The sequence below is a fragment of the Canis lupus genome, chromosome 6 (genome assembly GCF_048164855.1).
Source record: "Canis lupus baileyi chromosome 6, mCanLup2.hap1, whole genome shotgun sequence".
Classification (NCBI taxonomy): domain Eukaryota; kingdom Metazoa; phylum Chordata; class Mammalia; order Carnivora; family Canidae; genus Canis; species Canis lupus.
The window spans coordinates 37,416,446-37,442,426 of NC_132843.1; the positions used below are offsets into that span (position 1 = coordinate 37,416,446).

Consider the following 25,981-nt stretch of genomic DNA (forward strand, 5'->3'; position numbering starts at 1 on the left):
GTAGTTCAATGGCCAAAGTTAACTTTGGTTCAGCTTTCCTTCCTTCCCCTATTTATGGCTCCTGATTTGATATTTCTGTTTCAACGTTTTAAATTTCAGACCTTTATTTCCAGCTCCTCAAATACTTTTTTGGAAACAGCAAAGTATAAATTATACATAAAACCAAAACGTGGGGAGTCTGTTTGTCCAAGGGAGTGGATGCATTTTGCCTCACAAGTTAAACCTGGGCTTGCGTCTCTTCCTTTGTAAAGAAGGGTTTGGGGGATTTATCACTCGCAGTTTGCACTATGGAGATATTCACAGCACCATGGTTGAGTGAGAAAGGTGAATACAGAGAAACAGAGAGCAAAAGTCTTAAAAATGTTTGAAAATGGAAATTTTGGGAGGTGATGGGTATTAAGGAGTACACTCGTGATGAGCACTGGGTGTTGTATGTAAGTGATGAATCACTGAATTTTATTCCGAAACCAATACTATTCTATATGTTAACTAACTAGAATTTAAATAAAAACTGGAAACAAACAAAAGAGATCAGTGTTTTCAAACTGAAAGAAAGAAAGAAAGAAAGAAAGAAAGAAAGAAAGAAAGAAAGATCTCTATAACCCGCTCCATTCCCTTTTGCCCATCTGTTCATCACAACTTATGCATCTGTATTCCTCACTGAGCTGGTCACACTGCTGTGGTTTCATGGGCTGCATCAAAGTCTGAGAAGCACCATCCCCTCCTGCATCACCTGGAATGACCTCCCTTCTGCCTAGAAGTTCAACTAACTGCAAAATCCAGCTCATCTGTGCCCTCCTGACCACAGCACCTCGTAGGAAGCCCTGCCTACCTTGAGCCCACAGCACTTGACTTTGCAGTGTCTTTTTTGTCCTTGTATTGCTTCTTCTGAGGCATCCCCTCTTCTCAGGGCAGGAAATTGAGCATTCCTTTGTTTTCTAACAGTGCCTAGCTGGGGACTGGTCTATAGTGGGCACACAACATTGTACCTGACTAGATGCTATTTTAACACGTCACCAAGGTCCCAGACATGGTCACATTATGTTGCAGGCTTATAGGCTCTATATTCTTACCTACAACAACACAAACAGGTCATTCTGTAACCCAAGATATTCATAAATACAAGTCATAGGGTTAGTGCTAGGAGAAACCATAGAACCATCTGAGTCCAATCCCCTTCCCATATGGAAGGAAGCTCAGAGACAAGAGAGGCCTGGGGAAGGTCCCACAGCAGCTTGGTGGCACAGCAGACCTTAGTGCTCAAGTCATTTGACTTCAAGTCCAGCTTGAACATGGCCTTCAGTTCTATCTGTTCACCCAAGCCAACTCTTCCTCCCTCCATCAAAGTTCTAGCATGAGCACCTCAGGCTGAGATTCAGGTGAAAACAAATCGGTACAGCTGTCTTCACAGTGCTTGGTGATCAGCTAGAAAAATGAGTTCTACAGAGTAAGATACTATTTTAATTGCATTAAGATATCTAACCAATTAAAACACTTTAGAGGAAACATCTTTTGTAAAGTGGAGAATCATTTTATGACATCAGTATCCACCTCTTTTGCTCACTGGGATTCAGCCATGATTTGTTTCATAAAAGGAGGATTTGCCTGTTATATATACATCTTGGTTATACTCAAAAGTGAACAGTAATGAATTTATTTATAAATTCTGTGATAGGCACAAATTATTTATACAGTCATAACATGAGATGTGCAAACTGCGTTTCTTTATAACAGAACTCATCTTAGTTCTCAGCCCTTCATTTCTTCCAAAGGTGGAAAACAAACAAATTCAAGGTAACTGGCACTTCTCATTTAAACTTGGTCAGTTCAGGACACCTGGGGGGCTCAGTCAGTTGAGTATCTGCCTTTGGCTCAGGTCATGATCCCAGGGTTCTGGGATTGAGCCCCATGTCGGGCTCCCTGCTTAGGGGAGAATCTGCTTCTCCCTCTGTCCCTCCTCTTCTGCTTGTGCTCTTTCTCTCTCTCACTCTCTCTCTCTCAAATAAAGAAATAAAATCATAAAAACACACACACAAAAAAACCATGGTCAGTTCAGGATTTAACTTCTGTTTTTCTCTCCTTTTCCTGGAGTAATCTATGTTTCTGGGAGCCAGAGGAGGTACATCTTGCTGACTTTGTCATGGATCCTGGGATATGGCCTCTGCCCCTGCTGTACCTGTAGCATGTGACCTTGGTCCCTACTGTGGCTTCCACTTGCCAGGTCAACACCAGGTCAATGGTTTTTTCTTTGTCCCAGCAGCAAAGCCCCTTTGCCTCTTTTCCAGCTGCCCTCTGGGCCACATCTACATCTCTTTTGGGGAGCGTGGGGATGCTGGTGGCTTTCTCTGTAGCACCCCAGGATAAACAGACACCCAAGACTGATCAGATCATGAAGAAACTTTCAGTCATGGCTGGTCTTCTACTCAGGCGCCATGTTAGAAAGGGACACCTGGCCTCCTGGACTCCATCCTGGAATGCAAACAACATTCTCTTCAGCTCTAACTGGGATCTAGAATCAGGTTTTTTGTCATTATGTTGACTGCCTTTCACTCCCAGCTCTATGAGGCAGTTCTGCTGGGCTCTATGTCAGACACCTACTCATTGAAACTCCAGTCCCACCTTCCTTGATTCTTCTCTCAGCTGCTCTCTGGTCTTCCTCACCTCTGAACCTCAGTCAGGGCCAGTTGGTTAAGGTAATGATTGTTACTCAGCTTAGATTCCTCCCTATTCTGTTTAAAATCTGTGCTCTGACACTTCCAAGCCCTTTTTAAGTGCTGCAAAATATTATTTCACAAAACTCTTTGCTCTCACACCTTCATTTCTGCTATGGACATTCAAAAGCATGCCCTGAGACTCTAAGCTGGACAGTGGCACCATGTTCTTGGCTGTGGTCCTGGAGGGCAAGGCACCTGCCACCTAAATGACAAAGAAAGGTAAGATGAAAAAAGCACTGGGCGAAGAAATCTCAGTTACATTCTCAGATGATTATTCACCTGATTCAATAATGATGAAAGGAAGCATAACCAAGAGCAAAGTTTCCCACCAGATGGCCAGGCACAAAAGTCTTACAAGTGGGCAAAGAGATAGTGATGCTTTTAGCCTTGGAAGCTCCTGGAATCCCTATCAGCGTCAGCTTCCAGGACCTTGGTGGGGACTCCTCTGAGCAGTCTGAAGGGAACAGACTCCAAAGAGCCACCGTATAGTCCTCACCTGTGGCAAATACACCTATGCGCAGGGACTGCACTGACCCTCCAGGAGCAGCCAAGAGGTGTTCTGCTTCTTGCATGCCTACTTCTGCAAACAGTTGTCCATCACATGCAAGGAGCTGGGGAGGTGCTGGAAGGCTTGTGTTCTGGGCACCCAAGGAGCACAGCACACAACCTGGGGTATGTGTGGAATATGGTATGAGTTCCTGGAACGGGCAGGAGTCCCAGGGCCTCTGCTTTATGTTTATGAGATTCTCTCTTTCATTTGCAGCTGATGAGCCCTTTCGGGAAGGCCCAAGCCAACTGTTGGGTGATGCTCAAATATTGCATACGAAACCCTCAAATCAAATTTTATCATTATATTGAAGCATTTGCTATGCAAAAGTTCAGTTCAATTAGAAATCCAAATGTAGTATCACAAGACGTTCCAACAGTATAATTGTCAGTGAAAGAAAAGGAAAGGCTGTTACATTCTTAAAATATAATTTCAACTGTTGTAAATTTTTTAACTGTCTGTAAAAAAAATGATTTAAAAATTTTATTGCGTACTCATGTGAACAAAGTTTCTTGTGAGTGGCGGTTGTTGAGAGTTTGAAGACACCATCATTAAGAGGTATTGATCAGGAATTGGGTGCAGCCATTTTACACATAAAATTTGATATGAGAATGTTATGCTCACAGAAGCAAGTTTGGGTTTCTTATTACAAATATGAAAATATACTCTTTGAGATTTTTATACATATTCAATATTTAATATCTTTCCCAATACTTATTTTTCTTGTTTGTAATTATGTAATATAAACCAAAAGTGATAAAAAATTTCCACCAGCCCCCATAGGAAGACTCTCAAATCCCTTCCAGGTCATTCTGGCGTGTAGCACAAGTATTACTATTTTGTATATGTGCCACGATGTCAAAAAGTTCAAGAAGGTCCCTTCTGCTGCAAAGAATATGAATTCTGGATGCAAACCAAGTTGGGGTTTCAGTCCCACTTCTTCCCTGTACTGAGGTCATGCAAGCTACTTAAGAGACCTGAAGCTCAATTCCTTTCATGCAGAAAAGGGGAAAGAGCCCCAACTTCCAGGATGGAGGACACCCAAAGAGCCACACCAACACTGCAAACTCATCTCTGCACCTCTGTGACCTTGAGCGAGACCTCTTGCCTTTCTGAATCCCACTCTCCCAGAGTCAGGGATTCAGAGGCCACCCTGGCGAGCCACTGTGATGGGCACGTGATCCCACTGCCTTGTCACCGGGTGCCCCTCAGGAGGGGCGGGGCTGGGTCACAGAGTCCCCATAAAACTGCCGCTCCAGGAAGAAGGAGAACCAGGCGCCCAGCACTCGGCTGCCACTCACTGATTTAGTATTCAGAATTCGGAATTTATGGAGCCGCCTTCCTCTGTCACATCATCCATCAGAAACAGACACTCAAGAGATGGAAGGGGAAAAAATTAAAAACCTGTTTATTGCTCAACTTGCTCTAGGCATGTTTTAGCTTATTGTTCAGCTCTGTTCATTTCAGTGCTGCAATTTGGATGGCTTTCTTAGTTGCCGTGGCTAACATGTATATATATGGATGGATGGATGGACTCGCGTAGGTATCTTTATCTCTGGCAAAATGAAAAAAAGCACCAGAAATTGCATTATCAGTGATGTTCTTAAGCCTGGGGGTAGGCCTGGGCCCTGTTGGGGTGCACCTGGGCTCAGCTCTGGATTCTCGGCATGCTGGTATGGAGCTGGCCTCCCCTGGCTGGCGGAGGCTGCTGCACTGCGGGTATTCATCGGGTATCCTGCTATGTGCTCCTGTCCACAGCAAGGGGAGCTGGTGGCCAGGATGGGTATAGAACACACAATGGCAACAGGCAGCAAAGACGTGAAACATGATGTATAGGGATGGAGGGAGGAAGGGATCAAGGTCATCTTTGCAGAACAGACAATTCGATCACATCTGGTGTGTGTGTGTGTATGTGTGTGTTTAAATATTTTTTTTATTTGAGAGAGATAGAGCACATGAGCAGGGGGAGGGGCAGAGGGAGAGGGAGGAGCAGACTCCCCACTGAGCAGGGAGCCCGATACAGGACTCAATCCCAGGACCCTGGGAAGGCAGGTGCCCAACCTACTGAGCCCCCCAGGTGCCCCGATGTACATCCCAGGGCCCTCACACTAATTTCTCAAGGTGTTGGATGCATCATTTTCAGAAGCAGAGTATGTGTTATCACGTGGTGGGGGTGGTCGGCCCTGGTGGGGGGCGCTCTAGGAGACGGTGATCGGCAGCGGGGCTGTAGTTGGGTCTTCCCCGCTCCCTTGGAAGTACTGTTGTGTGACCCGGCTTGGGGGCCGTTGTTGGCTCGCTTGGTGACAGTCCTGACTGGTGGCTTCGGTGTCTTAGATCTTGCTTTCCATTTCCGTTTTAATCCATATCAGTTATAGTAAAGCCTTTTGTCTGGTTTCTGACATCTCAACTCCATGTGCTCACTTTGCAGGCAGAGATAGCTTGAGAAAAATGTAGTATTTTACCAGGGTGCATTTCTAGAGCGGGCTTGGGGGAGGCAGGCCTTGCCCGTTTGAGCCAGGAGTCAGACCTGTCCCCCGTCTCATAGGGGGAGAGGATGACACAGGCAGGGGCCTGGTGTGGCATGGGCGCCGGCGGTTTGCTGTAAGAGGAGGGCTGCAGGCTGGACTTCAGCGGTGGCTTGGGATTGGGGCAGCAGGAAGAGGAGGTGACGGGGATGTGTTGTGTGTGCGTGTGTGTGCGTGGTGTGGGTGCTGTGGAGGTGCTGTGAGCACCAAAGAATCCCTGGCAGCTCATTGGAAATGCTTTCTGGCGGTAGGCCGGGCTCACGTGCCCCCACCTCCACCCAGGCGCACCTGGCCCGTCATCCTGAGACCTAGGAGGCCAACGTGACACCCACAAATCCACAGTTCACAAAAGACCTTTTGGAGAAAGAGGGTGCTGGTGGAGCATCTCTGCTTCCACACCCCGTGAGCACCAGCAGGATGGGGGAGAAGACAGAGCCTCCCCTCCCATGGGGCGCTGTGACGCGTCACAAGGCTGCAGAGGCCCAGCTTTCGAGCTCCTTCTGAGGCAGACGTGGCTTCTGGGGAAGCTGATGGTTTTCGGTTTGAAGTGCAGGCTGCAGAAAGCCAGAGGGCAATTGTGCAGGGCTGACGCCTGTGGCCTGACTCCACCGGTTCTTTGGCAGCAAAAGAGGACACACCTCCTCGAAAGAACCGGGCTTTGGACTTAGGTTCCAACCCTGGCTCTGCCGCCCTCTGGCCTCATGACTTTTGATAGTTTACCTCCCTTCCCCGAGACTCTGTTTTCTCATCTCTAAAATGGGTGTAAGAGTATCTGCCTTGCAGGCTTATGTTAAGAAGCATACACATTGCATTTAAAATGCTGAGGTCATGCTAGGGCATCGACACGTGCTCGCGATCGCCAACATGTAGCAAATCCATCCTCATTCCATGTCCTGTCCTGGAATGTCCCATGTAATGCTTTGTCCCATGTAATGCACTTATTCTCCCAGCAACCCCATTGTGTCCCAGGAAGACCGGTATGATTCCTGTTTTCAGGTGGGGAGTTTGAGGGGCTGAGAGGTTGACTAACTTGTCCAGGACCCATGATGTGTCAGGGGGGCAGCCGGACATGGGCCCAGATACGGAACCAGGCAGCTCAGATCTGGTGGCTTCCCCGGCACAGTGTTGCCTCTGCCATGATCGCTGCCCCCGTGCTGAATTCTGGTCAAGGGAGAGTGGCCCACATGGCTGCCGCTCACAGTCTTGGTAGTGAGCACCTTGGCAGGTGAGCTTATGTATGTGTAGTGGGCAAGGCAGTCCGGGAGTTGCTCACTCAACAGTCATTTCTCTTCTCTTTCCTGGCTCCTCAGGCCCTAATTCCACCGGTGGCAGCAATGTGGCAAGTGGGGAATGGTCTACACTGGCCGTGGCGGCCCCATCTCCTCTCCCGGCCTCCTCCTCTGCAGCCAGGGTAGCTGGGACATCCAGTCTGGTCAAGGTGGAGGTTTGGTGGGTGCATCTGGGAAAATTTTCCTCTTGGAAAACAAAAAATGGAGTTCTCCGTTACCCAAAACATTTCCATTAATGGGTTGGTCATCTTCAAACATTAGCTGCCCAAGAGGGGCGCCTGGTCGGGTAAGCTACTGACTCTTGGTTTTGGCTCAGGTCATGATCTCAGGGTCCTGGGATTGAGCCCCAAGTCAGGCTCCACGCTGAGGATAGAGTCTGCTTAAGATTTTCTTTCTTCCTCTCCCTCCACCCTCCCCACTCTCCTGTACTCTCTCTCTCACTCTCTCAAGTATATATATATATACACACACACACATATATATACACATATAGATATAGATATATAGATATAGATCCTGCAAAAGACGGTGTGTGGATTTTTTTCTCTGCTCATTCTTGAGTTCTTGAGACTGAGGCCAGAGAGACAGTTTTGCCCCTAGTCTCCCCTCACGCAGGCAGATACAGTCATTGGTAATTTAGGCAGAGGCCAAAACTTTTACATGGGATGTAAAAGTGTTCCAGTCCTCTACAGGACACATTCACTTCCTTTCCCCGAGTGGTGGAGGATGAGTCCTCCTGTGGGGTAGGGAGTGGGGAAGGTGGCTGTCACCCCATGGACAGAGAAGGTACAGTGGTGTGTCAAACCCTAACCCTTAATCCTTGCCCCACTTCTTCTCTCCCGTGACAATATGAAGAGTTCAGTCCTTTCTCATCAAAACAGAAACCATAAAATCTCTCCCTTGACCTGATGACCCTCCGCTGGCCTTCACCTGATCTTTCCTTCTGCCCCATGCACACTCAGGTCACCTTCTTCCCACCCCTTCACCTTCCAAAGCCTGGGTCAGACTCTGTCTTGCTTTCAAAACTTCTCTCAAGTGGACTGAGAGCCAAAGACCAGCCTCTAGTTTGCTAAACCCAGTGACGGCACCATCATTTGACACACTTGTCGACCTGGCCAGGCTCACTCCATTAGCCCAGCCTGTGGACTCCAGCCACCCAGGACACCTTGCAGTCCCCAAGGACTCAGCTTGTGATGGTCTCTGCTATGGTGCTGTTCTAGTCCGGGTCATCCTGTCTCCTGCTTCCTTGATTCTTACTCATCCTCCACACTTCAGCTTAGATACCACTTCTCTGTGACATGATGTTTGGACCTTAGGTGCTTATACAGCATCCAGGTTCCTTAGCACTTTACGGGGCAGCTGTCTTTCTGTCTTTTTATTTACTTTCTCCATCATGTAGCTTGACTTATTGAGAGCCATGATTATTCTTTGTCACCACAGTTTTGTTCTCTGGCACCTAACTCAATCCCTGACTCCTAGTATGTGCGTAACAAATGTTGGCTGGATGAGAAGACCAAGCCTTGCTCTCAGGGACCTTGGAATGAACTTGACAGCTAAACATGAAAAAAAAAATCAGAATACAAATTAGGAGGAAGTGAATGGTCCAGGGTTTCTGGCAAGAGAAACCTACGAGGAGAGTTCTGCTGTTGTCTGGCAAGAGATGATGAGCACCAAAGAGTGAGAATGCAGAGGAAGACAGTGAGGGGTGGGGTGAGGGGGAACCCCAGCCACTCAAGCATTCACCAATCATCTATGGAGCACCTACTGTGTACCAGGCTCTGAGGACAGAGCAATGAACGAAACAGTCTCCAGTCTCAGCCCTTTGGAGCTTACATGTCTGGTTGGGGGAAAACAAGATAGATAAATATGATGTATAATATATCAGACAGTGCTAAGTATCATGGAAGATGAGATAGGAAGGGGGCATCGCCCACTGCACACATCTTAAGTGTACTGCTCAGGGAAATGTGAAGTCTGTGCTTTCAAGCCTCCCACCTGCCCCAGCTTTTCCACAAGCCTTTTCTGACCTCTTTAGCCTGCAGTGACGTCTCTGTCATTTGAAGAGACTCCGGGGCACCAGAGACGCTCCCGTTCAGCTTGGGACACTCTCCTTTGTGTTCATTCCAAAGCTCCTCCCGTGTGCCAACCTTGTACACTGGGTCAGAAGCTCCCTGCGGACAGGGCCCACATCCTAAACTTCTGTTCTCTGCTATCCCGCAGCAGCATACTCAGTTCCTATTAGATATTCAATAAATACTTGTTAATTTGATTGATTGCCTGATTCATAAATAAAATTGCAAGTGAAACCTCTAGTTAAGGTCTCTTAAGGAGTTTTCAAGGCACTGATTGCTAAACACACTACAAAGGGGAAAACATCTTTAGAAGAGAAATTAGGGTACTAGCTATTCTGGGTATGATGATAACAATCTAAAGCGTGAGCCTACCATATTCCCTCCAAGGACACAGGGGTCCAGAGAGGACAACCATGTGCCCAGGATCCCACAGTTTGTCTTCCCTCTGACTCCGTTTTCTTATCTATACAATGAAGTGAACTACCACCTAGGCCACTTATTCGAAAATCAGCTCTGTGGCTCAAATAACGTGTGGATGAATTCAGCCTGGCATGAATGTGCTATCTCCTGTTGGTCACTGATTCCTGACTTGCCTAAGGACGCAGAGGGCTCCCCTCTGGTGGCACACTGGCCCCCTTTCTGGTGGGAAAACGAAGCCTCGCTCGCTGGCGCGGCCAAGGACTACCTGCTGGTTGGAAGGGAGTGGGCAGGCTCACGCCCTGTGAACCAGCCCTGGCTGCCTAGCAGCTTGCCAATTTTTAATTTAATCTCGTGCCACCCTCGTTAGCATCTGGTTATTACTGGGCCATAACCACAATAATAAGTATTCCAGTTGTATCTTCTATTTGTGGAGTGCTTTGCAAACCTTTTTATTAGTTAGTTGCAGCTCGGTTGTCCTGGAAACCGACACACACACACACACACACACACACACACAGAGTAAAAGCAATGGGGAGGGGGCTAGGGTAAAGTGTCTACCAGGCAGCTCAATTTGTCTTTGACCAGCAGGACGCCAGTGTTCCCTCCGGGGCTCTTGGGGGAAGTTAGACCAAGGTAACCCTTCAGCACAAAGAGAAACTGGTGCCCAACCTGGATACCTCCATTCAACAGAGACCCCAAAATGTCTCTGTGGGTGACCTGGCTACTCTGGCTGCCCAGCCAGTCAGTGGCAGAGTTGGCCCCGTGGTTTGGGGCGCAGGGAGAGGCTGCTCTTTGTCTTGCATCTGGGACGACATCTGAAGAAATCGCCTTGTACATAAGCAAATGTACGACTCTCTCTCTGGGAGATCAGTCAATTACAGCAAATTGAGCTATTTCATTTCGGCTTGCAAATGGCTTTCAGTTACACAAGTAGACACATTAATCTAATAACTAATGATCATATATTTCACTAATCATACAGCCCTGCATGTGGTATAATATCTAATTATATTTAATATTAAGACATCTTCACATGTGCATTTTTACCAACTGTCTGGCTCAGGGAGCCATGCAAGAGCACAGTGGCAAAAGGCAAGGCAGCGGGTCCCAGGAGGAGGAAAGCCAGCAGGCAGAGGGACCACGGGGTCTAGGAGACCAAAGGCCACCCCCCTGGAGGAGGGGGTCTTCTTTGGAGAGTGTAAGGGAGATTTTTGTCACATCAGGGTCAAGGCTAACCTATGGGAAACTGTTGTGAACACAACACCCTCCCTGGACAGACCAGTTGGAACAACATGCCCCTTGCTGAGAGCTTCTGTGGACAGTTGCCAGGGCACTCAGTTAGGCCTGCAGCAGCAGGGCACACACTCACTTCAGCTCCCACTCATTCTCCCTCTGCCGGGCCCCTGGGGTGCCAGCCGCCCTGCCGTCTACACAGCCCCGGGTGGCTGTCCAACTCTGTCACTGACTGGCTAGGCTGAGTAGTCAGGTCACCCACAGATACATTTCAGAGTCCCCACCTGAGCTTGGAGCCAGAGCAGGAACCCTGAAAATGGCCCCCTGCAGGCCAACTCAGACACCACATAGTTTATCTCTTCCCAAAGCCAACACTGCAAATTGCAAGAAATGTTCAAGGTAGGGGTAGGGGAGGAGGTGAGACTAAGGAAGGAGAGTCTGTTGGTCCTTCTGGGCTGGGTGACTGTGTCTAAGCTTTGGGTTTTTGGTATCAGCCTCCAGCTGTCACCTTCTCTACCTCTGGCTGCATCCTTGGAACACTGGTTATTATGGGCTCCATGTTTGTGTCCCCCCAAATTCATAAGTTGAAGGCCCGATCTTCAATGTGAGAGTATTTGGAGGTATTTGGAGGGGCCCTTTGGAGCTAATTGGACTTAGATGAAATAGTGAGGGTGGGGTCCCCATGTGTGATTAGTGCCCTCAGAAGAGAGAGAGAGAGAGCCCTCTTCACATGCCTGCAATGAAGAAAAGCCATGTGAACACACAGTGAGAAAGTAGTCATCTCTAAGCCAGGGAGAGGGGCTCACCAGGAACCGAATCTGCCAGCATCTTGAGCTTGGGCTTCCCAGCCTCCAGAATTGGGAGAAATAAATATCTGTTGCTTAAGTGCCCCAGGCTATGATATTTTGTTATGGCAAAAGATGAAGCCACTGGTCATTTGCCTGGTGATCACAGTGTCTCTGGGGCCACTGTCCCAAGGACAGCTCTGGTCACTTGTGCCACTGTTTGGCCAGGAACTGATGGAGATGGCTGAGGGCGAAGCCATCCTCTGCTCCAGGACTGGCCATGAGCAGTCTCTCCATGCTCAGGGGGGTGAGGAGAGTCAATCAAGTTTGAGCCCAAGGCCAATCTTGGGCATGGACTGGCTCCATCACATTTAAAAAAGAATACAAAGTGAGTGTATAACCCCCAGAAACTCACTTCTTTGCACCACCAGGTGTCACCAGGTTGGCAGTGATTGCCCATTGCTGGGGCCCAGCTCCAATCTCTTCCTGGTGCTCACACTCTCCCGTGCTTCCTCTGCAGGGACCTTGGGGGGTTAGGAGATTTTTCCAGATACAAGTACTGTGCTTCCGCACCCAGTTTCTTTGAGTGCTTTTATTGTTTGCCACAATCCCCAGTTGTAAGTGAGGCACAAACTAGTGAGAAGAGAAAATCTAGGAACAGAGTGGGAAGTGGGAAGATGAGGACCAGAGATATAAGAGCCAAATGTCTGCTGCACTGCGATGGATGGGGCTGGGGTCCATGGACTGAAGGAACACCAGCTTTAGAAGATGGTGGTTGCCTTCCACCATGGGAACAGGGCTCGATAGGATACTAGCTCTTTCTTCAAACCTTCAGCCAGGACTTGGGCATTGGAGTCTGACTTTTGCTTACACCCATGCTTTTCTGTCACACCCATGCCTTTCTGTGTGACCCAGGACACATCACCTTATGCCTTTGAACCTCAGTTATCTCAGTGGTAATACGAGAGGGGCGGCATGGCATAGGTGAAAAGCTAATGGTTAGTGAAGAGCCAGTCTGGGGATCAGAAGTCCTAGCTCTAGTCTTCCTCCTGGCTCCGACACCCTGGGCAAATCACTTTCCCACCCTGGGCATTAGCAGTCTGGAGAATTATGGAGTTGGACTGAGTCAGTGGTATTCAAACAGTGCTCATTGCCATTCCAAGGGACACACCACAAATGGGAGAGATGAAGGCTCAGTTGACGGGGTCCTGGCCACACAGCAGCCCCCTGCTTGTCTCTGATTTGTGCAGTGAGGATCCCACATGAGATGGATTTGGGCACAAAAGCTCTGCTGTTTGGACAGGTCTGGACATCTATTAGGGATCCCCTTGGTCGTGACCTGCTTGAGCCTCTGGTTTTGGGGAAGGTCTCAAGGGAGAAGCTCCCACAATCTGACCCCTAAGGGAACTGACCCCAAGGAGGGGAGAAGGAGGCCAGAAGAAGTTCTGAGCTGATAGGAGAGGAGGGAGTGACGGCTGGACTCAGGCAGGCAGGGCCAGCCCACAGAGGCCATTCTGTGAAGTTAGAACTCTTGGGCTCTGCGCAGAAGTCTTTGAAGGGTCTGGAGCAGAGAGGCATAGTCTGACTTGGAAGAGAGAGAGAGAAGAGAAAGAGAGAGAGGTTCAGGCTGAGGTCACGATCACATGACTCAGGACACTCCCGAAACAGCGCCACCCAAAAGTGTCTGGAACAAATCTTTCCCCAGCCTCCACCTCATCTTCTCCTCTGTGCCCCTCCTTTGGGAGGAGACGAGGTGGAGCAAGTTTCTGAGGAAGTCAGAATTGACAGATAAACAATGAGGTCTGGGTCCTCCCCTGCAGGCTCTCTGTTCTCCGATGACACCCCTCCCCACTTTCCCCTGAGCTTCCTGCAATGAGGACAAGGAGACCACCCCTTGGGGGCTTCCCTCCTGCACCAATCAATTCTCCTCAATTACCAACAAATCTAAATGTGATTTATCTGTGCAAGAATCATTCCAATATCAGGCGAGAATCTATCAATAAAACCCCCTAAGGCAATCTTGCTCAGAGTTGTCAATAGAAGCTCTAAAGCACAAAGGCAGAGCAGCTAGCAATCAGAGTATTTTTGCCTCCCTCCCCCCTTTTTGGGGAGCACTTAATTAAGTCGACCAGAAGCTGTCAAAGATAATTTTCAAAGCGCATGACCTCAGCAGCTGACATTTGATAATATTACATTCCACGTTGATTGAAATTGATTTTCCCCTCTTTTTGGGGGGATGGGGAGAAGGTGGGAGGGTGAGGTTGCAGAAGAGGGGAAGCTTGGATCCCTTTGACTCTGCCTGGGACCAGCAGCCTAAGGGTTTCCCCAGAGCAGACTCCTAGGCTCCCCCGCCTGCAGTGGAACCAGGGTTGGACAGACTTTTTCCAGCAGACCCATCATCCGGAGCTGGTGGACAGAGCTCCCTCCACCCAGGATGAGAAATTCTGTTGTGCAAGAAGCACAAGCTAATACATATATGGTGCCCGGTGAAGTTGATGATGTCCAATGGCCTATTTGCTGGAAAGATAGTGGTACTGAGTGGGGAAAGCACGATGGAAGGTATAGATCAGCTGATCTCATTGGGTCCATCCTTCACATTAGCCATTTAGTCTATGATGGGCACACAAGGTGGCTCACCATTTTTGGCTTGTTGCTTTAATTGGTCCAACAGCTCAGCTCTCTTTTCCAGCTCTGAGCTCCTGAGAGCTTTAATAGAGAGTTTCTATAGCATTGAGCAGATGGAGATGACAGAGGGAAGTGCTCCAGGAGCTGAGCACAAGGTGAGGCACTTATAAACTCTGGGGCTCCTTCTTCAGGTCCAGAGCCTGAAGGGCTAAACATCGAAGAGTCATGGAAGTAACAAGAGGAGAAGAGAAGTGTACTCACTGTGGTGGGAAATCGGATCCACAAAAGTCTGATCATAATCATGCGTCTTGTTTTAAAGAGGAAAAACTAAGCTTGATTGTAGTCAACGGTCCTCTGTTACATAGCTTAAAGTTGCTAGGAGAATAGATCTTAAGGGTTCTCATCACAAAGATAACAAAAAAAAATGTGTAACTCTAAAAGGTGGTAGATGTTAATTAACTTACTGTGGCAATCATTTGTCAATACATGCTTCTATCAAATCATTAGGTTTTGCACCTTGAACTTATGCAATGTTATATGTCAATTATATCTCAGAAAAACTTGAGTCATTGAAAGTTTTATGCCTGGTGTTCAAAGGCATTGCAGAGTGGTGGAACAACCAGCTGTGTGGCTATGAGCAAGGTGTGTCTCCTTTCTAAGCCTGCATTCCCTCATCTGTATAAGGGGCTGCAAGGTTGTGTGGACTAAAGGATCTATACATCAAAATATACAATCTACAAAGAATTTAATCTGATGATAAATTCCTTTCTTCCTTCCTCCCCAAGGGATGGGCATATAGCTTTTTTATAAGACCCATGTCTTTCCCCTGGGCATTGCTGCCCTAAGAGTAGGGATGAAGAAAAACAGGGTACATAACAGTTACACTTGGAAGCATAATTTCAACCTTATAGAGATTCTGAAATCTTGATCGGAGCCTGTAAGGAAGTGTAACTGTCAATAAGCCTCTTTCCTTTGACTTTTTTTTTTTTAAGATTTATTTATTTATTTATTTATTTATTTATTTATTTATTTATTTATTTATTTGAGACAGAGAGAGACAGACAGACAGACAGACAGAGCTTGAGCACACGAACCAGAGTAGGGTTAGGGGCAGAGGGAGAAGGATTCCCACTGAGCAGGGAGCCCAACATGGGGCAGATTTCCACTGAGCAGGGAGCCTAACATGGGGCTTGATCCTAGGGCCCTGGGATCATGACCTGAGTTGAAGTTGGATGCTTAACTGACAGAGTCCCCCAGGCACCCTAACTTTTAACAAATACAGCTCTTACTATGTGCAGCAGAAGGGTTTGGTGCCATGTGTCAGCATCCATTGGCTCACCTCCAATGTCAGCTGCAACTGTGAAGAGGCGGTTCCAGATGAGCTCAGACACATGCTGGCACTGGCCTAGGTCCATTTCAAGTGCATGTTCATTTCCAGCCCAGGGCCTTCTCCAGAAGGAAGCTGCTCAACCAATGAGTGAGGGCATCCCAGAAGGCAAGGGCACTGTTGTCTGGGAGTGGCTCACTTCCAATGAGGGATGGAAGCCAGTGTACAAACATTCCAACCTCTCATCCTTCAAACAACTTCAAATGGCATTCTCTCTAATGTTCAGAGGTCCTGCGGACTAGAGCAGCTACTGCCTATGGCTGCAACCTTGATGATGAGTCATTAAGTTGGCTTTTTCTCCTTCTCCACCCCATTCTTTCTGATCCTTCGCACCTTTATAGGGTCACCTCCCAAATAAATGACCTGCACCAAGGTACTCAGCCTCTGCTTCTGGAGAGAACCCTGCCTTGAACATCAAGTCTTCAGAGAGGAGGGCTTTGTCTCTATCTGATCAAAAATTTTAGGGGATGAAGGAGCATCGTAGGAAAATGGAAAAGAAAGGAGAATTAACTTAGATATGTATAGAAATAAGCTTGCATTTTCTGATGCTGGGATCAACACAAAGATTGCAAAGGGGAAATGAGGATGTTCAAATGAGATTACACTGCAAGGAAAGTTCACAATTACATGCAAGGAGTCTGGGAGTTTGCTGAAACTAGCATCCCAATTCACTTCAGTGTTATAAGGAGAACTAGGGATCAACCTATGCTTCCCATACCCTGAAGACTATAGAAGAGGAAGGTCTTTGCCCAGGTGCCTTACCTGCCTTGGCCTTTACAGGTGATCCTTCCTGGGCTTCAAGGGGACTCCGTAGAGGGAGCTTGGGGGCAGAATTTGGGTGATAAAGGATAGTGAAACTACTCTGAGTAAGGAAATTGGAGAAATTAGGTTTTTGTCTCATAGATGGAAGAGCAAGAGACTTTGACCAGGTAAGAGGGGAAGAGCATAGGCTAGTACAGAGCCCAAGTTGTAGAGATGGCTAAGGTCTTCTTAGATTTATTATTATCTTCTTAATGAACTATGATGTCTAACGTGATTTCTGAGTGGCTTGTTCTGGTAGAAATCTCTCTACTTCCTCAAAAATTCCGTGAAGTCCACTACACATCTAGATCCCTTGTGTGCATGGAGTGTCTGGAAATCAATGGAAATTTTAGTCTGAGTCCTAAGCCAGGTAAACACTGGGTGCAATGGAGATAGTAAGTTCAGGGAAGCAAGATATTCTCCAAATATAACTAATTCTGGGGTTTGGGGGCCCAAGGATGGGATTTGCAGAAATCTTGAGGAAGACTTTGGACTTTCCCAAATCAATGGAAAGATGGCTTGGGTCAAACTTAACCTAAATGTTAAGGTGTATGGGGACCCAACTGATTTCTCAGTTCCCGAACACACAAGGACAGAAATCATTAGCCTAATACGATAGATAAGGAAATGGGGCTCAGTGCAGTCACATGGATTCCACACCTCATCATTTTTCCTTAAAGAATATTTTGTTGTGTGCCTGTTCGGTGGGAAACATCCCAGAAACATTTATACCTTGGTCCCTGCCCTCAAGGAATTTCTAATGAGCTAGAGCATAGCCAAAGGTGGACTGGACTCCATCTTTTGGAGAATGCTTGGCTCTCATGGTCTGCTGCCTCTACCTTCCCTGTGCTCACCAAGAATCAGGCATGAGGATCAACCACCTCCAGACCCCAAAATGGGTCCTCTGCCACACTGGATGAGTGAGGCTGGGAGCTTTTAATCATTGCACCAATCCAAATTCTTGCTGATGTGGTTGTGGCTAGATTAATGTGACCCATTAGCCTGCATTGGATAAAGAGTTTCCAGAAGCGGAGACTGATGGAGACAGGCTTCAGCAGCTTCTGGGATGCCGACGACTTCTGAGTGACTATATTAAGTATTTTGACAGTGACCTCCTTCTTTAGTGGACCTATCAATCAGAAGCAGTATTTTGGGTTCCTACTCCATTGGTAGGACCCTCTCTATTGTCCACCCCAACGAGGAGATGAGTCTGTGTTGACAGCCACAGGGTGTTAGAATGGAAATCATGAAGAGGAAAGAAACCCTTCTGCCAGCAGAGCTGCTGTTTCAAACCTCTCTCACTCACATTTGGAACAACAAACTTTGACTGATGATGCTTCTCCATATGGAGGGTCTTCCTATCTTCTTGTTTCTTGTCAAAATCTTGCTCATTCTTCAAGGCCCATCGCAAATCCCCTTCCTCAGGGAGGCTTCCCTGATGCTCTGGTCCTTATTATTTCTTGTGTGTGCAGGTTACCCGACTGTTACTTCTGTCTATGGCAATGTTCTTAGAGCATTGACCCTGGGAGTTGTTAATAGATGTTAATGTAAAAAATTATTCCGTTCTCAGGTACATTTGGGAAACACCAAGCTTAGCAGTTAAGTGGGTTTCTTTAAAGCAGGATGACTCAGAGCCTTTAATATGCTTACGTAGTCATAATGAGGGTGACCATATAATTTATGATCCAACTGAGGACATTTAGAGAGTAAAAGGGGTGCCATTCCTAATGATGCAAGACAATTGGTGCAAACCGGAATTGAGCAAACTGGAATATATAGTCAACCTAATTAAAATCTCTCTGAGTGGTATTTTCAAAACTTCTTAGAACAAGGAGTCCTTTGGTTAAGGAGCATATCTCAGGAATAGTATTGTATGGATCACACTTTGGGAAATGCTGGTGTGCTGTGTGACTCAATCGCATATGAGCTCCCTAAAAACAGGGTCTGTGTCATGTTCATATTTGTTCCCCCTTGGCACCTAATGCAATTAGCAGAGGCTCAATAAAATACTGACTGAAAATTAAAGTAGGAAGAAAATTACTTTTATTTTCCTTGGGCATCTCAAGTAAGAGGTTATTCTAATGGGTTTGAATACATACAGGGCAGGTTTGGGGTTTTGTTTGTTTGTTTGTTTGTTTGTTTTTTGAGTCTGGGATTCTCCAGAGAAACAGAACCAATAGGATGTGTGTGTGTGTGTGTGTGTGTGTGTGTGTGTAGATGGATGATAGACAGATATTGATTTATTGGTTCATGCTATTGTGGAGACTTAGTAAGTCCAAAATGTGCAAGGCAGGCCAGGAAGCAGGAGACCCAGAGAAGAGTTACAGTCTAAGTCTAAAGGCTGTCTACTGGCAAAATTTCTTCTTGCTTGGGAGAGGTCAGTCCTTTGTTCTGTTTAGGCCTTCTACTGATTGGATGGGGCCCACTCACATTACGGAGGTTAATGCACTTTACCGAAGTCCACTTATGTAAATGTTAATCTCATCCAAAAACCATTATCATAGAAACACTCAGAATAATATTTTACCAAATACCTAGGTACTGGGGTCTAGCCAAGTTGACACATAAGATTAACTATCATAACACATATGGGAAGCTCCCTTACCTCTAGCTGGGGATGTGTTTAAAGCAGTGGACCCAACTTGAGCCTCCACAGAGCCATAGGTATCTCAGTATCCATGGTGGACTATGGTGGGGTCAGCAGGTCTTGAACTGAGTGAAGGTCTTTGTCCAGAGAGGAGTCATGGGAAAGACAGGAATGGGGACACAGCGGCTGTCTCTCCCACTAACTCATGTCTGAGCTTTCTGGTGAGAGGGAAAGAGTAGAGCTGTCACCACGAGGGTTTTGATGAAGACCTGAGGCCCTCATGGTGCTGCTGTTTCTAAATGACAAACTGAGATTCAGAAGTGGGGGTAGCAGCACTGTCCCACTTCAGCATGGAGCAGAGAATGACCCCGACAGGGCCAGATCTGGGGGAACTGCAGTACCGAGCCTGAATCTCATCTTAATAGAACACTGTAAGGGTTGATTCAGCTGCCATAGGACCTTCTCTTTTTTTGCCCTGTGCCCTCTCCCTTTCTTCTGGCCTGAACCTTGGATGTGATGCCCACAGATGGAACAGCCAACTTGCAATCTCAAGAACCAAAGTCACATGCTAAGGACAGTGGGTCAGGAAGGGAAAAAAAAAGCCTGTTTCTTGAGTACCACCCCTGTGCTACCTATCCTGGGACTCTGTTCTACAAGAAAAATAACATTTATTTCATTAAACAGTTATTCGTACTGTCTAATCTGTCATATATCACGCTAAGACTTTAGGGCTTAAAACAACTGCAGCACTCATTCTGCTCATGAACCTGCAGTCTTGGCACATAGGCTACCCATCTTGGCTCTACCTGGGGTCAGCTGGGGCAGTTGGAAGGGTCCAGGGCTGGAGTTCCCTGAAGGTTTACTTACTCACAGGTCTGGTAGTTGATGATGACAGATGACTGAGGCCTAAGTTAGCTTCAGCTAGAACATTTACGCGTGGCTTATGAGTTCCTCTCTACATGGTGGGTGGGCTCCAAGGTCAAGCAACCCAAGAAAGGCAGATCCAGCCTATCTTTTATGACCTAGCCTTGGCTGTCACAGTGATGCTCCCACTGCATTCTGGTCATGGAAACAGCCACCAAGGCCAGTCCCATTGCAAGGAGAGGGAAGCAGGGTTCATCTCTTTATGAGATAGAAACATGTACAACTGGAAATGTGGCTGTGGCCATTTTTGTAAAATATAATCTGCCACCGTGCTTTAGACAGGTTTCTGCTCCACACAGCTGCTGGCAATTCTAAGTGCTAGAGAAGGATCACTGCCATGGGGCCGCTTCTCCCTTCCCTCCAGGCCTCTGGGCTGTTTTATGAGGTCTCACAATGCTATTACACTGTGACCCCACCAAGTAGGCAATGGTCAACCTTGAGGCGCAAGATACTTCCCAAATTGCATTCAGTGGGCGCCTTAACATTGCGTCTGATCACCGACAATGCTTTGGGACAGATCCAAAAGACGCCGTGACTCTTAAAGGTGTTCACAGTCTCATTCGGGTATCCATATTCACACACAGGGCACAAGGAGCAAATAGGGACGCAATGGTAAGTAAGGCTGTTTCTGGAAAGGGTGATGCAGACCAAGTGCTACAAATGATGAACGGATGTGACGCGGTGGTGTGGCCTGAGGCCAGCCAGGGATAGCTCTGCGGGGCATACTGGATGGGGGAAGGAATGGGAGCTTTCTCAGCAAGGGACTCACCTTGAAGGTGGGGCCCAGCAGGAGCTTGGTGTGTGCCTGGGCCTGGAGGCAAGGGCACTGTTTGTTCAATGGGATCTTAGAGCCCAGTAGGGAGATCCACTGCAGGTGGCACCGGGGCAGGAGGAGGGGAGGGGTACAGACAGGGGCTCCTTAAGGCATCACACCACCAGAGACCTTCTCACTGGGTCCTTTCTAGAGGGATAAGGAGATTGGCTTGTCATCTCGAAGTGCAAGGAGGGAACAAAGAACAGCCTCCTTTCTTCTCCTGACAAGGAAAGCCATACCTTATGGATTTGTTCGAATCACTAGAGGACACCCGGTATGTTCCAGGTGCCAATGATATCGATGTGAAACCGCTGTGCGCACAGGAGTGTCCGGCCTACTGGGGGCACACAACAGAAACTGGGCTACTGGCCCGACCTAGTGGTGGGGGAAGTGTGATAGTACAGGGCGGAGATGGAAGAGGCCAGAAGACCACTCACTGCGGGGTGCAGGAGCCAAGGAAGGTGTCCCAGAAAAGGGGGTTTCTAACTTAGTGCCTTGAGGGAGCGGGAGGTAGCCTTCCCTCTAGCTGGTTGCTGGATAATGTGAGCTGCCGGAGTTGGGGGCTGGCTAGACACTGAGTTGGGAGGATGGAGGCTTTAGTGGAATTTTTGTCTCCATTAGCTGTGTGACCCCAGAACAATTACTTTACCTCCCTGGGCTTCACATGCCCTCAGCTACAAAATGGTGAGGGTGGCCGATGACCTCTAAGGTCTCTTCTGGCTCCAAAATTCTATGGCTGTCAGAAATCGCTTCCTCTGAAAAGAATTTATGCGGAGGTGCTTAAGGAATGCATATGTTTAGTTAATTTAGCTCAGCTTCATACGTACGAATTACGGCTACCCAGGAGAGACAGGGTTCTATTAAAAGCCTGGCATTCGTTTTGATCACGCTTAGAAATACTGCTGGAAACATCAGCAATGCACACGAAACCTCCTCTCACTCATACCCCAGACAGATGACAAAGTGATAAGCAGAGCTAATTCCCTGGGGCAATATTTCTTCCCAAAGCATAGATATGGGTGAATTATTGCCATTCTTAATTGCCTAATGATTTTTTTCCCCTTTCATGTAATCTTTTCGGGGGGTTGTATTTTTACCATCTTGCAAATTCATATTGGCAGAGTGATATACATTGTCGAATAAAACACAGTGGCCAATCCATCAAAAATCAGGCTGCAGTTGCCTTGAGTTTTTTGGAGAGAGACTGTAAAAGGGGGAGGAGTGGAGGGAGAGGGGGAAGGTGCTTCAGTGAGGTGGGCGGTCGCTTTCCTGCTGGTGGATCAGCAGTTCTCAGGGCTAACCCTGAGATGGGCTGAGCATTCCAATTTACTCCGAGCTCTTTTCCTTCTGGGTTCAAGTTTTGGTTCTTTGGGGTGTTTGCCTTATTAGCCACAGCTGTCTGGGGAACTCAGAAGGCAATTAGACCAGGGAGTGAGCCGTTTAGGGGATTGGTAATGGAATGTGGATTCTTTTCTCCCTAACTTAATTGTTTGCATCTGACCAGAAATCATTACCAGCTGATGGCTGCTTGGTGGCATCAGTGAACTAAAGTGGTGACCCAGTGGAGTTCTTAGCACTTGATGGGAGAGGGTTCTTGGGAGAGACCTAATAGAGAAAGGGGTTCTCTAAGGAGAGAACTAAAGCTCCTTTGGTGGTGAGGAGGGTTTGCCCTAGACTTGTGTATCCAGTGAGAGGTGATTTTGCTACTGTGTTGCCTCCTATTCACTTTCGGGGATGTGAGGGCCAATGACAATGACTGAATGACTTTGGAGATACCCTGCCCACAAGTCCTTGATGGGCTGTAAATGGTTCTAGCCTTCAAGGCACATTAGGGTTAGATGTGAATCTTCCCAACCTCCATTTGCTCCAGGCTCCACCTCAGACCAATTAAATCTGAATCTCTGGAGATGGGACCTGGGCATCAGTATTTGCAAAGCTAGGTTTTTCCAATGTACAGCTAAAGTTGAGAGCCATCCCAAAAGGAAAGTTTCATCACCTCTTACTTGGGAAATAATTATCTCAAATTGCTTGGTCAAGACAGCGATAGGTGAAGGGAATGAGGAAGAAAAGTCAGGAGTGTGGGGACCCCTGAAAGCAACAACTTCAACAAGTATTTATTGAGACCTATTATGCACCAGGCACTGGACTAGGGCTGCTGGGGCTGCAGCTGGAATGAGACAGTCTTTGAGCTCACCGTTCCCCTAGAGGATACCAACAGTTGATCCCAATGGCAAGCATGCAGGATGCCAAGAGAGAACAAAATAAAAAACCCAAAATCTAAAGGGTGAGGAAGGATAGGGTGAGTGAGAGGGAATTCAGATTGATCCAGGCCAGTGATGTCCAATGAAATGGAACATATTACAAAAAGAATATAAAATAAAATATAAATTATATATGTAATTTCAAATTTTCTAGCAGCGCCATTAAAAAGTAAAGAGAAACAAGCAAAATTAATTTTAATAGTATATTTTATTTAACCCCATTTTGTCCAGAATATTATCATCTCAACACGTAATCAGTCTAAAAATTACTAATGAGTTGTTTTACATGTTTTTGCACTAAGTCTTCAAATTCTGGTGTGTGTGTGTGTGTGTGTGTGTGTGTGTGTTTATACTGATTGTGCATCTCAATTTGGACTAGTCGCATTTCAAATGTTCAGTAGCTAGAGGATAGTGATTTTTTGCATTGACTGGTCAGTGCTGCTTTAGGGAGAGGGAATAGTGCATTTGCCACAGTATGTTGGGGAAGGTGGGATGTCCAGTGTGGTGAGGGCAGAGTGAAGGGCATGGCAGGCGTAGTCTGGACAGCTGAGTAATTTGCAGGTCAAGTGCAAAGTGCAAAATGAAAATGCAAAACTCCTTATTCAAAAACTACGAGAAATTTAAGATTGAAAGAGCAGAACATTACATCACGTTGAGGGCGGGACCCAGGCAACTGCACAGGTTGGGCACTCGAAAGCTGGTCCTGGGCGTGGCAGGCACCAAATCGCCATGCCAGACCGTATTCTCCTTCTCCTCCTCCTCCCTTGCACCTGGAGGCCCCATCTTGATGCAGTACTTCCTCTTCTCAAGTGCGTTAGGGAGGCCCACCCCTCCCCAGCCTCAGGGAGATGTGGATGGCCTTAAAAGCCATCTAGGTCATTTCATTCCCTTTGCTTGTGCCTGGTCTAGAAGGTCCATTGATAAAACAGGAAGCTGGCTGATGATCATTGGGAAGATCATCCTCCTACTATGCTGAGTGAAGTAAGTCAATTTTAAGAAAGACAATAACCATATGGTTTTACTCATATGTGGAATATAAGAAATAGTGAAAGGGATCATAAGAGAAGAGGAGGGGGGACCCAAGTGGGGAAAAATTAGAGGGGGAGACAAACCAGGAGGGACTCCTCAACTCTGTGAAACAGAGGGTTGCAGAAGGGGAGGAGGGTCGGAGGTGGGGCAGACTGGGTGACAGGCACTGAGGAGGCACGTGATGGGATGAGTATGGGGTGTTAGACTATATGTTGGTAAATTGAATTTATAAATAAATAAATAAATAAATAAATAAATAAATAAATAAATAAATAAAATATAAGATCAATAAGATCACCCTCCCTAATGTAACACTGTGAAAAGAACCTGTCCTGCCAGAGGCTGCCTGTGGCAACAACAGCTCCTGAAGACTGAGCTGCTGCAGGCTTCATGTGACTCAAAGAGAATATTCAGGAAGCTTCATGGAGACCTGACTTGGTTAAACCATGGAATGGATCAACTCTGGAGCATCCTTGCCACTGGCCTTCTTGTTAGGTGAGTTAGTAACTGTCATAGTTCAAGGCACTTCTGGATGGGCAGCCCAAAACCTCTTTGTGGACTCAGTGTAAGATGGGGACTTACGAAGGCAGGCTGTAGGGGTTCCTGAGGGGCTCAGTCTGTTAAGCATCCGACTCTTGATTTCAGCTCAGGTCATGATCTCAAGGGCTTGGGATAGAGCCCCACGTTGGGCTCCGTGCTCAGAATGCAGCCAGCTGGAGGATTCTCTCCCTTTCTCTCCCTCTGTCCCTCCTGCTCCTCTCACACACACTCTCTCTCTAAAATAAATAAATAAATCTCAAAGGGGGAGAGAGAGAAGGCAATCTATGAAGTACTTTTTTTTTTTTTTTTTTTTTTTAAAGCAAGGAAGCACCTTGAAGGGTCACCTATCCCCAGTTTCTTATCTGGTAACCAGCTGACATCCTTATTCCCTCACTGTCCTCAGGCAGATTTGGGATCAGGCCCCATGTTCAAGATGGTGAGTGAACCTATATGGGGGATTTAAATTGCTTCTCTTGGAAACGTGTGCTGGCTGTGGTTGACTAGGAGTGGCATCCAAAGTAACTGCCACTCTTGGTCAGCATCAGATTTTCAGCTCCTGAAAGATTTGGGGCCAGTGTCCTGCCTCAGAAGAAACATATAACACATGAGAGGCATAGAATACATATTCATGTTTCCTCTCATTTCTCTTTCTCAGGTTACTTCATTGTAGAATCGAATGAAATAGCCAAGGTGTGTATAGGTCTGTATGAACTAAGAAGCCATGAACTGATTTTGCTGGTCAGGGTAGAAGGCTTACAGTGGGTAAGAATCCTTATTTCATTCAACACAAATGAACAAGTATTTATTGAACATTATTGAGTACTTATTATACACTACCTATAGTTGAAAAATTGACTATGCTGTGCTCCAGGGAGGCAGAGTTTCAAAGCAAGGTGCTAGCAAATGGCTTCTACATGCCCATCATGAAAGAAGAAATTCAGGGTGCCTGAATTCAGTTAGGCCTCTGCCTTTGGCTCTGGTCGTGATCCCAGGATCCCGTATCTTCTCCCTCTCCCTGTGCCTCTCCCCCTGCTTGTGCTCTCTTTCTCTCTCTGTCAAATAAATAAATAAAATATTTTTTAAAAAAAGAAAGGAGGAAAGAAAAGAAAGAAAGAAGAAATCTACTTGGCCAAAAAACAAATGTAGAAGTGTTCAAATGTGTTAGAAATCCGGGCAATAAAAACTGACATCGTCATGAGATACCACTGCACACTCATGGGCTCAGCAAAAATTAAGTCTGAGAAACGAAATGTGGGCAAGGAAAAGGAGCAGTGAAAACTCCTGGTGAGAGTGTAAAATACTACAAATGATTCGCAAAATGTTTGACATTATCCAGTAAAGTAAAAGCTAACTCCTGCCACACGGTAATTTGCTTCTTAGGAAAATGCACCTCAGGAAGCGCATCCTGATGATGCTCGAGTATGAGGC

General features: G+C 46.9%; 2 long non-coding RNA genes across 18 annotated transcripts in view; one reads left to right on the forward strand and one right to left on the reverse strand.

Moving 5' to 3' along the window:
- Positions 1-20,148, reverse strand: part of LOC140635235 (uncharacterized) — a 54,332-nt gene extending 34,184 nt beyond the window's left edge. For 2 of the 17 annotated variants that reach the window (XR_012032607.1, XR_012032606.1), the window contains exons 1-5: positions 19,853-20,140; positions 19,004-19,203; positions 14,472-14,609; positions 12,001-13,170; positions 9,103-9,310 (exon numbers count right to left, since the gene is read on the reverse strand). This is a non-coding gene — a long non-coding RNA (uncharacterized lncRNA). Of the gene's footprint in view, positions 1-4,652; positions 7,262-7,584; positions 8,629-9,102; positions 9,311-12,000; positions 13,171-14,471; positions 14,610-19,003; positions 19,204-19,852 lie in introns of those variants that run through there. The other 15 variants (XR_012032604.1, XR_012032612.1, XR_012032613.1 and 12 more) reach the window with 15 other exon arrangements.
- Positions 20,068-25,448, forward strand: LOC140635236 (uncharacterized). Its single transcript, XR_012032617.1, has 3 exons — positions 20,068-20,521; positions 24,338-24,508; positions 25,209-25,448. It is a non-coding gene; the product is annotated as an uncharacterized lncRNA (long non-coding RNA).
- Positions 25,449-25,981: the final 533 nt, after the last annotated feature.